We start from the raw sequence: 13,823 nt of genomic DNA, 5'->3' as shown, positions 1-13,823 counted from the left end.
TCATACCTGTAATCCCAGCACTTCGGGAGGCCGAAGCAGGCAGATCACCTGAGGTCAGGAGTTCGAGACCAGCCTGGCCAACATGGTGAAACCTCATCTCTACTAAAAATACAAAAACTAACCGGGCGTGGTGGCGGGCGCCTATAATCCCAGCTACTCGGAAGGCTGAGGCAGGGAGAATGTCTTGAACCCGGGAGGCAGAGGTTGCAATGAGCCGAGATAGTGCCACTGCACTCCGGCCTAGGCGACAGAGCGAAACAGCAAGACCCCATCTCAAACACACACACAAAAAAAAAAGAAAAAAAAAGGGGTTGGGAAAAAAAATGTGTATATATATATATATATATATACACTGTCCATGAAAGGGTAAGTATACACACAAAAGTAGGAGATCACCACGCACATTCTAGGGAGAGAAATTCCGCCAGTATAGCAAGGGCTTGCTAAGCTGTGAGCTCAGACTTCTCCCAGGGAGAACTCCCGCACCCAGGCTGGGTGCCAAGTGTCTGAGGTCAATGAGACACTATGCATGCCAGGTGATGGAGGTTATAGTCCAGCTAACTGTCACAGCCACCCTGTGAGGCAGGCGCTGTGGACATCTGCCCGCCCAGCCTCACACAGTGGACAAGAGTTGGCATCCAGCCTCTGGAAAGGTGGCTCCGGGGAGCTTCACCTGCAGATGTCCCTGGACACTGGGCCATCCTCTGCCTCCAGGCAGCAGAGGCCACCAGGCGCTCCCTCAAGGACCCCAAGGGTCTTTAGCAAGGGTCTCACAGCCTCAGACAGATATTCCCGCTCACTCCGTTCCCAAGGTTACCAGGCTGGCACACAGAGGACATAAGAGGCTGAGAGGGGCCACGCTGAAGTTGGCAGCCCCCTAAACAGGCAAGCACTTCAAAGGGAGAGTGCAGAGGGACAGGGTGGGCATGGCAAGGGAATGAAGGTAGCGGGGCCGGGCTGGGGGGTCCAGGGGCATCAACCCTTCCTCTGCAATCCTAGAAACAGCATTTTTGTCCCCAACCTCAAGAGTATACACAGAAGCAATAACAACACTAACAATAGTGACTGTTTACTCTGAGCCAGGCGCTTGCAAAACATCTTTTCCATGCTAGACCTTATTTAACAATAAGGTCATCCAAATAAGTATTTATTATCTCTCCTGTACTTCCAGTTCTCTAACCTGGACTAAAGGAGGGAAATAGCTTGCCACCAAGTCACAGGGTTAGAAGGAGCAGAAACAGGACTTTAACCCACACAGCTGACCCAGTTGCCCGTCACCTCCAGGGTCATCCTAGGGGTCCATCCCCTGCTGCCAGCCCCACTTCAACTCTTCCTTTATGAGGACGATTTCTGCACAGAGTAACAGAACCTGTACCCCACACTGCATGCACCCAGGTGTGACCCCCAAACCTGTGTAATCAGAAACAACCCACAGGGTTTGAGGCTTGGTGTGGCCAAGACAGGGAATTCACCACAGTCCCAAAAAGGGGATCACAGAAAAAGGACAACCTGATCAAAGCCCACTCCCTGCTGCCTCAGTTTCCCAACCTATGAAATGGGCCTAATGCCACTTTCTTCATAGAACAGGACAGACTCTGGAGGTGCTGAAACAAATTCTGGATCCCAGAAATAACACCACCATTAATAACAATAATAATACAATGGAAATGATATGATATCTGGAATTTGCTTTAAAATACCTTGGCAAAAAAGAAAAAATATATGTGCACAGTAGGTAATGGCCAAAAAAAAAGATCAGATCAGCAGAAAATTTTTGCAGAAGCTGGTGATGGTTACACAGGGGTGGTTGTGCTATTTTCTCAACTCTCGGTGAGTGCTTTAAAATTTCCTTAACAAAAAGTTAAAAAGGCCGGGTGCATGGCTCATGCTTGTAATCCCAGCACTTTGGGGGGCCTAGGTGGGCAGACCATCTGAGTTCAGGAGTTCGAGACCAGCCTGGCCAACATGGTGAAACCCCTTCTCTACTAAAAATACAACAATTAGCTGTGTGTGGTGGCAGGCGCCTGTAATTCCAGCTACTCGGGAGACTGAGGCACGAGAATTGCTGGAGCCTGGGAGGTGGAGGTTGCAGTGAGCTGATATGGCGCCACTACACTCCAGTCTGGGTGACACAGTGAGAGCCTGTCTCAAAAAAATAAAAAATATAAGTTAAAATAACAATAAATACATCTGCCAAGCCGAGTCTAGATGGCAAAAAAAAAAAGAAAAAAGAAAACAAAATAATAATAAGCAAAGACGGCCAGGTGCAGTTGCTCATGCCTATAATCCCAGGACTTTGGGAGGCCAAAGTCAGAGGACTGTTTAGCCCAGAAGTTGGAGACCAGCCTGAGCAATATAGCAAGACCTTGTCTCTATAAAATAAAATAAAATATTTAAAAATAATAGGCCTGGTATGGTGGCTCATGTTTGTAATCCCAGCACTTTGGGAAGCTGAGGCGGGTGGCTTGCTTGAGTCCAGGAGTTCGAGACTAGCCTGGCCAACATGGCCAAACACCAGCTCTACAAAAAATACAAAATTAGCTGGGTGTCGTGGCCCACATCTGCAGCCATAGCTACTCGGGAGGCTGAGACATAAGAATCACTTGAACCCGCAAGGTAGAGGTTGCAGTGAGCCGAGATCACACCACTGTACTCCAGCCTGGGCGCAGAGAGAGACTCTTGTCTCAAAAAAAAAAAATTAATAAAAATAAAAAATAATAAGAATCAAAGTGAAGCTTCACTGAGCATTCCTGAGAGCCAGGTCCTATCCTAAAAAGCTTCCCAAGTCTTCACTCATTGAAGCTTCACAACACCCAAAGCGGGGAAGCTCTGTTACAGAAGAGGAAATTGTGGCCCAGTGGGTATTTGGGCATTGTCTTCCTTTTTTTTTTTTTGAGACAGAGTCTTGCTCTGTCGCCCTGGCTGGAGTGCAACGGTGCGATCTCAGCTCACTGCAACCTCCGCCTCCCAGTTTCAAGCGATTCTCATGCCTCAGCCTCCTGAGTAGCTGGGATTACAAGCGTGCGCCACCACGCCTGGCTAATTTTTTTGTATTTTTAGTAGAGACAGGGCTTCACCATGTTGGCCAGGCTGGTCTCGAACTCCTGACCTCAGGTGATCCGTCTGCCTTGGCCTCCCAAAGTGCTGGGATTACAGGCATGAGCCACCAATGCCAGCCCTGTGCCTTCCATTTAAAATGCCAACACTGATTGCCTAGGGTTTGGGGGAAAGGCCATAGCGACTTGGGTATCTAATCCTATGGGAGACTCTGCTACTTAATAATAATTATTCCAATCACAGCCACTCACATTTTTTGGGCACTTGCTATACCCCAGGCACTGTGCTGAACACTAAGCATGCCTGAGGTGGGTTTCCTCTCATGCCCACTCTTCCAGTTGGGGAAACTGAGGCACGGTACAGGGAAGCCCTGTGTGCCTCATGCCAGAGCAGCCTGCTGCGTGCCCTCTGCTGCCATGCAGTTTAGAATGCCAACATTGTTCCTCGTGTGCCTTTCAGGAAGACAATGGGGACCTTTCAGAGCGGAGGAGTCAGCATGAGTCCCGCAGGAGAACAGTAATCATAGTGAAAACAACAGCAGCATCATTTGCTAGTTCCTGAAAGCGACTGCCTGCCCAGCTTGGCAGAACATTGCTTCGTTCAGCCTCACAGCAGACCCTACAAGGGAGGCATCATGGGCCCATTTTATAGACAAGGAAACTGAGGCCATGCAAAGGAATTGCTTGCCCAGGGTCACACTGCAATTAAGCAGAGAAGCCAGCATTCCATCCAACGCCTGCCAATTAAGGGGGTCACAGTCCCCAGGAGAAATAAACTGCCTAAGAATGACAGGTGACACCGACACTGACTGACAAGGCTACCTTGGCACTTTATGGGTGTTTGGGGACCCTCACAAGAGCCTTACCAAGTAGGTACTGATATGAACCCACTTAATAGAGGGGAAAACCAAGGCCCCAAGCAAGCCCCCTGTCCACAGCCATTCAGCCAGCAAATAGCAGAACTGGGATTAGAACCAACAGGCAGGGCCCAGAGCCCACGCTCCTGACCTCCACACCAGGTGGCAAGCACATGACGCAGGCCATAAGCAGGAGGAAGAGGCAAGGAGGTCATCAGACGCAAGGAGGTCACCCGAGGCAAAGACACGTGCAGCCTGGAGACGCTGCCTGGGCGACAGGTGGGATCACATTGAACAGGAGAGAAAGAGAACAACTTTGTTCAAGGTGCAGCATGAGGGGCCGGGCACGGTGGCTCACGCCTGTAATCCCAGCACATTGGGAGGCCAAGGCGGGAGGAGTGCTTGAACAGGAATTCAAGACCAGCCTGGGCAACACAGTGAGACCTCGTCTTTACCAAAAATATTAAAACTCCCTGGGCGTGGCGGCGTGCACCTGTAGTCCCAGCTACCGGGGAGGCTGAGATGCGAGGCTCACTTGAGCCCAGGAAGGATAATGCTGCAGTGAAAAGTGATGGCGCCACTGCACTCCAGCCTGGGTGACACAGCAAGATTCGGTCTCAGAAAAATAAAAAAAGATGCAACGTGCAACATCAAAGGTGCTCCATAAGAGCTACCAAAAGACAAATCACTGGCCCTTGATCTAGCAATCCCACTTCCAGGAGTCCATCCCACAGGCGTACTCATTTCCCTGTAACATGTGCGGACGTATGCCTTCCCACGCTTCACACAGAAACGTTTGGAAACACCTCCACGTCCATAACAGTAAAGGAGGATTCACCCACACAGAGGAATACCATGCAGCCAAGAAAAAGATAGAGAAAGACCTACATTGGTAGGGTCTCCCAGGGAGATGAAGTGCGGAAAAAAAGCAATGGATAGACCAGACTACCATCTGTGTAAGAGGAATAGTTTTTTGTTTGTCTGCTTGTTTGTTTTAGACAGAGTCTCGCTGTGTCGCCCAGGCTGGAGTGGAGTGCAGTGCTGCCGCAATCTCGGCTCACCGCAACTTCCGCCTCCTGCGTTCAAGCAATTCCCCTGCCTCAGGCTCCTGAGTAGCTGGGATTACAGCCATGCACCACCATGCCCAGCTAATTTTTGTATTTTTAGGAGAGATGGGGTTTCACCATGTTGGCCAGGCTGGTCTTGAACTCCTGACCGCAGGTGATCTGCCCACTTCAGCCTCCCAAAGTGCTGGGATTACAGGCGTGAGCCACCATGCCCGGCCTGAATAGTTTTAAACACATAACATCCATATATAAAAGTACATGCACAGAACATCAGAATGGAGGTGCTGTCGCTGGGGAAGAGAGCTAGGGGACCAGGGATTCTGGAGAGGTTAGAGGGAGAGACATCATCTTCAGTGTTCTGAATTTGCCCCGTGTGTGTATCACTTAGAACAAAAGGAACAAAAGGCAGACAGAGAAAAAGATGATGTCTCAGACCACCCAGACAGAATGAATGAAACCCCACAGCGGCTAATCCAACCGTTCTCTCTCCTCCTCCTGGACTGTGTCCCAAGGTCTTAACTGATCCCCAGGGCCCTGTCACACAGTAGGCCCTCAGGAAGTTTAATTGGGAACAATTAAAGAAACAAAGGCCTTCTCTGCTTTTGCCAACACTCCTTTCCCCCTCCCCCCAATGAATACATACACTCATACACAAAACTAATTGTCACCAAACTAGAAATGCCTTAGAAAACTCTCCCTCTCCACTGGGGAAACTTGCGTGTCACTGAGACACAAAAGCTTCAGTCAACTGGGACAAAACTCTACTGGTGGTACTCCAGGCGGAGGAGAATGCGAGGGACGGAACCAGGAGACACTCCCTGGGGACCCCTCAACCAAACGCTCCCCATGCGTCTCTAGTGTGGTATAAGGTGCATCCTACCAGAGAGCTAGCTCAGACAAGACAGGGGACAAAAAACCAGAGGGATATGAAGGGGTGAGTAAGGAGGGAGCAATTCTTCTGCTGGGGGAGCAGGCAGCAGTTGTCATCGTGGACACGGCATGGGTGACTGCTCTTGTTTCTACTAAGTGAGGGTGCCTGGTGGGGGAAGAAAGCTCAAATATGACCAGGGCAAGATAACCATACTCCCCACCCCTCTCCCCTGCAGGGCGGGAGAGGGAAATGGCAGCCCCTCTGCCTTCCAAGCCCAGGCGGCCTGGAAAGGAATGCCATGTTTTCCTGTTTCCAATTAACTTCCCCTACCAGCAGCCTTCTGCATTCTTGAGACCTGGAGTCAAGGCAGCCTGGCGGGTGGGGGTTGAGAGCTGGCGGGGGAACTGGGCTGCTGGCTAGACCTGGGCTACAAGGTGGCCCACGGGAACCTGGGGAGCCCTATACACCCCCAGGAACTCCCCCTTCATAGGCCTCTGGGTGCTGATCCCCTGGCCCTTCCACAGCCTGGGGCACACCCCACCTCCTGAAGGAAGGTTAGGGAAGGGCCAGAGGCCTCTGGGAAGGAAGTCAGCCGGGAGACCCTCTAGGGCCTCACTCGGACTTCTCCCACCAGCCCCCCAAAAAGATCAGTTCCTACATTCAGCCAGCACTCAATCTTGAGAGATCTGGGTGTCCCCACAGCCCCTCTCCTCCTGCCCACCTCCCCCGAGAATTCTTATTACTTATGCCTGTCATCTCACCGAGGGAAATAACTGCACTTAAAGGAGGGGACAGTGGCTGCGGGGATAAGGGGTCCCTTAAAGCTCCTGGGATCAGACCCCATGAAGCACCATCTCCCCAGTTCTGTTGACAAATACGGAATCCCCACCACTAGTCTCTGCCGTCTGGCTTGGAGTCCCAGCTCGGCCGTGGAACATGCTTCCCCTGGCCTCAGTTTCCCCATCTGTAAAATGGCAAGATCACCTGTATTACCTCCTATACCGGGTAAGCTGGGCCCAGCCCCTCTCCGTCAGCCCCCCAGCCCCTCTCCCTCAGCCCCCCAGCCCCTACAGCTAAGCATGTATTCCGCATGGGTAAAGTGCTGAAGGGGTAGGGGCCTAGTCCCCAAAGCGCTCAGAGGGTGGGTGTCACTGAAGGGGAATTGTTCGTTTGCAGTTGGCCTTCCCAGACCACAGGGAATTCTTCTGGGGCAAAGGTCTTCTGCTACTCACCTTTACATTTTTTATTTTATTTATTTATTTTTTTTTTTTTGAGACAGGGTCTCACTCTTGCCCAGGCTTGAGAGCAGTGGCACAATCATGGCTCACCCCAGCTTCAAACTCCTAGGCTCAAGCAATCCTCCCACCTCAGCACCCCCAAGTAGCTAGGACCACAGGCGAGTGCCACCATGCCCAACTAATTTTTTCATTTTTTGTAGACACAGGGTCTCACCGTGTTGCCTAGGCTGGTCTTAAAATCCAGGGCTCAAGCAATCCTCCAGCCTCGGTCTCCCCAAGTGTTGGGGTTACAGGTGTGAGCCATGGCACCCGGCCTTAAATTTAAATGCCAGTCAGATTACCTGAGGTCAGGACCTCAAGACCAGCCTGGCCAACATGGTGAAATCCCGTCTTTACTAAATATACAAAATTTAGCCAGGTGTGGTGGTGGGTGCCTGTAATCCCAGCTACTCGGGACGCTGAGGCAGGACAATCGCTTGAACCTGGGAGGCAGAGGTTGCAGTGAACCAAGATCAGGCCATTGCACTCCAGCCTGGGCAACACAGCGAGACTCTGTCTCAAAAAAAAAAAAAAAAAAAGTAAATGTCACCAGTTGACATTCCTCCCCTGTGCCCACACTGCATACCCGGCCTGCTGAATGATAAATATGAATGACACGTTTGGATAATACTTTTACCCACCTCCAGGTCACTTAAAGGAACTATAATTACCCCCACTTGCAGATGAGAAAACAGGACCAGCAGTTAAATGACCTGCCTAAGGTTACAGAGTGGATCATGCCAAGGAGAACAGGCAAGAAAGTTCTCCGCTAGCCGCATCAAAGGGCCACGGTGTGGCAAAGCGACAGCGGGTCACAGGGCATAGGAACAACCAGACATCAACAGTCCCAAACAGTTCAGCTTCTCTCTTCTCTACTTCAGGGCTGAGTAGCAGCAAATGGGGCCAAGTCCCCCGCTCAGGTAGAGAAGGGAGAAGATGACAGTGGGGCCAGCTCCCAGGTACCCCGAGCCCATCACTGGCCAGGCCTGGGGCTCCCCCTCCCCCACTCCTCACACACCTTCAGTTCTCAGTTCCTGCAGGCAATTCTCCATTCCAGCCACAAGTGAAATGATCCTGCCCTCAGCCCAACTTCGAGGTGCATCTTACCCCTTCTCAAAACCAGCTCCCAGGGAAAAAAAAAATCTGGCTGCTTCCTCTAAATATTATCTACATTTCCGAACCAGGTCCACTGAAGTCAGGGGGACAAAGTGCCAAAGGGTGGGACAGAAGAAGAGCTTAACAGTTTTGAGCTAAGCTGGAAAAACTCCAGGAGGTTACAAATTGGGGCTGTGTGACCCAGGGCTGTGTGACCCTAGGCAAGCTTCTTAACCTCTCTGAGCCTCCATGAACCTGTCTGGAAAACGGGAATAATGTCTGTCCCGTCTCTATTTCCTCCTTGGGCTGTGGCCAGCGTGTAATGTACTTAGCAGCAGCGGAATAAAGCTCCCTAGTTTGATATTGTTATTAATATTTCCATCTTGAGCGGGGAGCTATGAGGGAAGGCAAGGGAGGTCAACATGTCCCAAAAGTCCTACCAGTGCATGGGAAGGGGGTGCTTCCTGAGTTGTCCCCCCGTTTTCTCATGACCCAGGGCAGGTCAGAGTTGACAAAGCCCCCCACACCCACCCCAGGTGCTGGGAGAGGTTAAAAGCACAGAGAGCTTATCATGAATCTCAGGCCTTGATGCCTTGGATGTTTCTAGTTTCCCTTTCAAGTGCCCTCCGTAAAGAGGTGTAAGAGAAAGGCACCCCTAGATCTGTATTATACTATGGGGTGGGTAGGTAGGTGTGTGTGTGGGGGGGGGGTGACAAAAGGGGACGATGGTCAGGACATGGGCCTGGGCACAGACTGCAGCCCACCAGGATGGGGACACCAGAGAGCTAGGACCTGTCACCTGGGCCTCCCCGGGAGAGCTGACACCGCGGCCTCTGACCCCACCTCCCGGGAAGTTCAGCTGCTCAGAACCACAAAGCAAAACAAAGGGGCGCGGAGAGGAAGAAGCCGCAGTGCCTCCCAATCACCGCCGGCGCCCGAGCCCGAGCCTAGCCCTCCCGCGGCTCCTTGCCCGGTCCTCCCGGCTGGCCGCGCACCAAGGCCCAAGCAGCCCCTGGTCCCTCGTCTCCCCGCGGCCGCCCGTGACAGGAGTCGGGGAAGCAGACGACGGGCAGCCGGGGATGGGAAAACCAGATGGCTCCATCCCTCCTCCCTCCTCCTCCATCCCTCCCTCCGGGTGCCCGCGGCCTGGCTGCCCTCCGCAGGGGCCCGGGGAGGCCGCGGGCCCAGCTCGTCCGGGCTCACCCCGGGGAAAGGGCTGCCTTTGTCTAAAGGTCACCACCCGAGCGCGGTGCCCCGGCCGGGCCTGGTGCCTCCCGTTCCCAGGCCGAAGGGGAGGAGATGGGGGGCCGCCCCGAACCTCGGGAAGTGACAGGAGGCGCTCACCCCCCCACCCCCGTAACGGCCCCCTCCGGGATGAGCCTCAGCCGGGGGTGGGGGAGGGGGTCACCTCCCTCTACTGCCGGGGGCTGGGGGTCAAGTCAACTCCTTTCATTGTTTAGGGGCGGTGCGGAGGGGGGAGCCCCGGTGGCCTCCTTCCCCATCCATCCCTCCCCAGCTTTCCAGGGCCCCCCACTGTCCGCGACACCCACGGGAGGGATTTGGGGAGGGGGCGCAGGGGCCGAGCGAGGCGGGGAGATGCAGGCTCTCCGCCTCCGGCCGGGAGATCACCGCCCGCTGCCCGGTGGCCTTCGCCTTCCCCGAAAGGCGGGGAGCGGGGCGAGGGGAGGGGGCCGGGCCGGGGAAGGGGTCTCCGCGCCCCTCCCCCCGTGGAACGTTAGGTCTCCTCTCTCCGCCGCTCCATTGTATCCCCGGCAGCCGGCGGGAGGGCCGGGGAGGCACTGGGCGCCGGGTCTGGGCAGGGAAGCCGGTTGGGGGGGGTCCCCGTAGGATCGGGGCGGCGGCGGTGGTGGAAGAGACGCGGGGCTGGGGGTGCCGGTGGCGGTGGGCGCCGAGCAGAAAAAAAAAAAAAAAAAAAAAAAAGGAGGCAGCGGGCGCTGCGCCCCGGCTGGGGGGCTGAGTGTGTGAGTGTCGCGGGGGTGGGTTCGGCCCCGGCTCCGGCTCCCCCCACACACACCCTCGCCGCCAACCCCCACTCCCCCCTCGCTTTTGCGCCCTGTCACAGCCCCGACTCGCAGGTAGAGAGAGTTAAGAGATTTAAAGAGAAATTGCTACATTGTGAGAAACTCACCCTGATGTTTGAGCAGCCGTCGGCGCGGGGTCTCCGAGACGGCCCCGCACGGGCTGCAAAGGGAGGACCCAGAAGGGGCCGGCCGGCCGGGCCGGTCAGCGCACTGCCTGATCGCATGGCGGCCGCTCGACAGCCGCTGCCGGGCCCCTGCCGCCGCCCCGCGCCCAGGCCCGCGCGCCCCGGGCCCGCGCCCGTTCCGGGGAGCGCCCCTCGGGTATGCAAAAAAAAAAAAATTTTTTTTTTAATTAAATGCAAACGGAAAAAAAAAAAAAAACCTCTCAGGTTTTGTGTTCCGCCCCCCCTCCTCTTCCTCCTCCTCCTCCTCCTCTTCCCTCCGCCCTCGCCGGAGGAGGGGCTTCAGGAATCCCCGCCCCGCGTCCGGGCGGACCAGCCCCGGCCCCGCCAGGCCGAGCGGCGGGCCCTGGAGCCAATGGGAGGCTGCGGACGTCCGGGGACTGGGCCCTCCGCGCCGGCGCCGCCCCCGCCCCCAGCCCCAGTCCCGGGGGTTCAGGGGCGCGCCTGCTCGAGCTCGGGTGTAGTTTGTCGACTGCCTCGAGCCGTGATCCGGGTGCTGGGGCGCGGGGGAGCTGAAGGGATCCGCGCTCCCAGACCGCCGGTCCGGCTGGGGAGGGGGCGCCGTGCGTCCTGGGCGCGTCCCCCCAGGCGGAGGACGGTCGTCCGGCGGGAGGACGCGTCCAGGGGGAGCGCCGCAGGTTCGAAAAGATAGCGGGAGTCGAGGATGAAGGAAATGGAGGGGATGGAGGGGAGTTCCTCCCGGAGGTGGGACCGCGCCGGAGCCCGGAGTTGGAGCCTGACAGGGTGGAAGGCGGCGGGGACTTCGGGGTGACAGGCCGGGACCCCAGGCGTGGCTCGATCACTCACCCTAGCTGGTCTCCGTCGAGCCACGGCGGCGCCGGGCCTGCCTCGGAGCCTGTCCCCGGCCGCTCTGGCCGCGCTGATGGGATTCCCAGAAGCCCCAGGACGCCGCGGTGGTGTCGGGTCCGTTTCCGCCCCACCAGGCCGTAAACGCCCTGCTGGCGGGACACGGATTCACGCGTTGCCCTTAGCGAGCGCTTGGTGAGCGCCCACTGTGTGCGCTGCGCAGTGCTGGGGGCCCAGTGGGGACACAGAGCCCCCGGCCCTGCCCTCCCGAGGCTTGCAGCACAGGGAGATTTATACTTTGTTTTAGTCCCTTCTGCCTCCCCAGTGCCCTAGAAAAGCTCGTGCACACGGCAGGTGAATGCGGGTTGAATAAATGAGTAATCGAGACAGATTGTGATTTTGTTGTTGTGTTATATTTTGTTTTGTTTTGAGACGGAGTTTCGCTCTTTCGCCCAGGCTGGAGTGCAGTGGCACGATCTAGGCTCACCGCAACCTCCGTCCCCTGGGTTCAAGCTATTCTCGGCCTCCCAAAGTGCCCGGCCTCTGTTTTTTTAAGCCTTAACATGTGTTCTAGTATCTTGGCGGTACTACCCATAATATTTACTTCAACGTATTTTTTTTATATAATTTATCGGCCAGGCGCGGTGGCTCACACCTGTAATCCCAACACTTTGGGAGGCCGAGGAGGGTAGATCACCTGAGGTCAGGAGTTCGAGACCAGCCTGGCCAACATGGTGAAACCCCTTCTCTACTAATAATACAAAACTTAGCTGGGTGTGGTGGTGCACGCCTCTAATCCCAGCTGCTTGAGAGGCTGAGGCAGGAGAATCGCTTGAACCCAGAAGGCAGAGGTTGCAGTGAGCCGAGGTCACACCATTGCACTCCAGCCTGGGCGACAAGAGGGAAACTCTGTCTCAAAAATAATAATAATAATAATAATTTATCCAGCCTGGGCAACATAGCGAGACCCTGTCCAAACAAAAATTAGCCCAGCATGGTGGTGTGTGCTTGTATTCCCAGCTACTTGGGAGGCTGAGGCAGGAGGATCGCTTGAGTCCAGGAAGTCGAGGTTGTAGTTCCCCATAGTCATGCCACTGCACTCCAGTCTGGGAGACAGCAAGACCCTGTCTCAAAAAAAAAAAAAAAAGAAGAAGAAGAAGAAATTAACTGTGAGAGACCACAGAGGGTAAGGGCCCTGACTGAAACCAGTCAGCCCCTGGTTCATATCCTGCCTTTGCCACTTTCTTGCTGTGTGACAGTGGACAAATTACCTCACCTCTGTGTGTCCTCATCTTTAACATACTGATAATAATAGGCCTCATTTCATAGGGTCATGAGGAAGAATGAGCTAGGGAGAGCTGCACCTGAGAGGAAGTGCCATATAAATGCTGGCCGTTATCATTAGTAAGTAAAAAGGAAGTTATCAGTTCCACAAGTGAATACCTTATGCAATGTCCCAAACATAAAAGCATGATAGATCTATAACTTAATACAGTGGTGTTCACCGCAACACTATTTACAATAGCAAAGACATGGAATCAACTCAGGTGCCCATCAACAGTGGATTGGATAAAGAAAATGTGATAAATGTACACCATGGAATACTATGCAGTCATAAAAAAGAATGAAGCCTGGTGCGGTGGCTCACACCTGTAATTCCAGCACTTTGGGAGGCCGAGGCAGGTGGATCACTTGAGGTCAGGAGTTCGAGACCAGCCTGGCCAGCAAAAGGAAACCCCATCTCTACTGAAAATACAAAAATTATCTGGGTATGGTGGCGGGCACCTGTAGTCCCAGCTACTCGGGAGGCTGAGGCAGGGGAATTACTTGAGCCTGGGAGGCGCAGGTTGCAGTGAGCCGAGATAGCGCCATTGCACTCCAGGCTGGGCAACAGAGCAAGACTCTGTCTCAAAAATAAATAAATAAATAAATAAATAATGAAATAATGTCCTTTGCAGCAACACAGATGCAGCTGGAGGTCATTATCCTAAGCAAATTGACACAGGAACAGATAACCAAATACCTCATCTTCTCACTTATAAGTGGGAGCTAAACATTGGGTATGCATGGACATGAAGATGGGACGGATAAACACTGGGGACTACCAGAGTGGGGAGGTAAGGATGGGAGACAAATGTTGAAAAACTAACTTTCGGGGGCAGGCATGGTGGTTCATGCCTGTAATCCCAGCCCTTTGGGAGGCCGAGGCAGGAGGAACACGAGATCAGGAGTTCAAGACCAGCCTCGCCAACATAGTGAAACCCTGTCTCTACTAAAAATACAAAACTTAGCCAGGCATGGTGGCACATGCCTGTAGTCCCAGCTACTTGGGAGGCTGAAGTGGGAGAATCGCTTGAACCCGGGACACAGAGGTTGCAGTGAGCCGAGACCATGCCATTGCACTCCAGCCTGGCGACAGAGTGAGACTCTGTCTCAAAAAAAAAAAAAAAAAAAGACAAAACAAAACTAACTTTCAGGTACTATGCTCAGTATCTGGGTGACGGGCTCATTCGTACTCCAAACCTAGGCATCATGCAATAAAAGAAAAGAAAAGCCTCCATGGCCCAGG

General features: G+C 54.1%; 1 protein-coding gene across 4 annotated transcripts in view; it reads right to left on the bottom strand.

Moving 5' to 3' along the window:
• The window catches only part of BICRA (BRD4 interacting chromatin remodeling complex associated protein), a 97,894-nt gene extending 86,559 nt beyond the window's left edge, over positions 1 to 11,335 (bottom strand). For 2 of the 4 annotated variants that reach the window (XM_055369855.2, XM_055369857.2), the window contains exon 1: positions 10,373 to 10,663. The gene's annotated coding sequence lies outside the window, so the exon portion shown is untranslated. Of the gene's footprint in view, positions 1 to 10,372; positions 10,664 to 11,254 lie in introns of those variants that run through there. The other 2 variants (XM_055369854.1, XM_055369858.2) reach the window with 2 other exon arrangements.
• Positions 11,336 to 13,823: the final 2,488 nt, after the last annotated feature.

Source organism: Gorilla gorilla, chromosome 20 (assembly GCF_029281585.2).
Source record: "Gorilla gorilla gorilla isolate KB3781 chromosome 20, NHGRI_mGorGor1-v2.1_pri, whole genome shotgun sequence".
Taxonomy (NCBI): Eukaryota; Metazoa; Chordata; class Mammalia; order Primates; family Hominidae; genus Gorilla; species Gorilla gorilla.
Note: the sequence above shows the minus strand (reverse complement) of the source record. Positions and strands in the feature narration are given on the sequence as shown.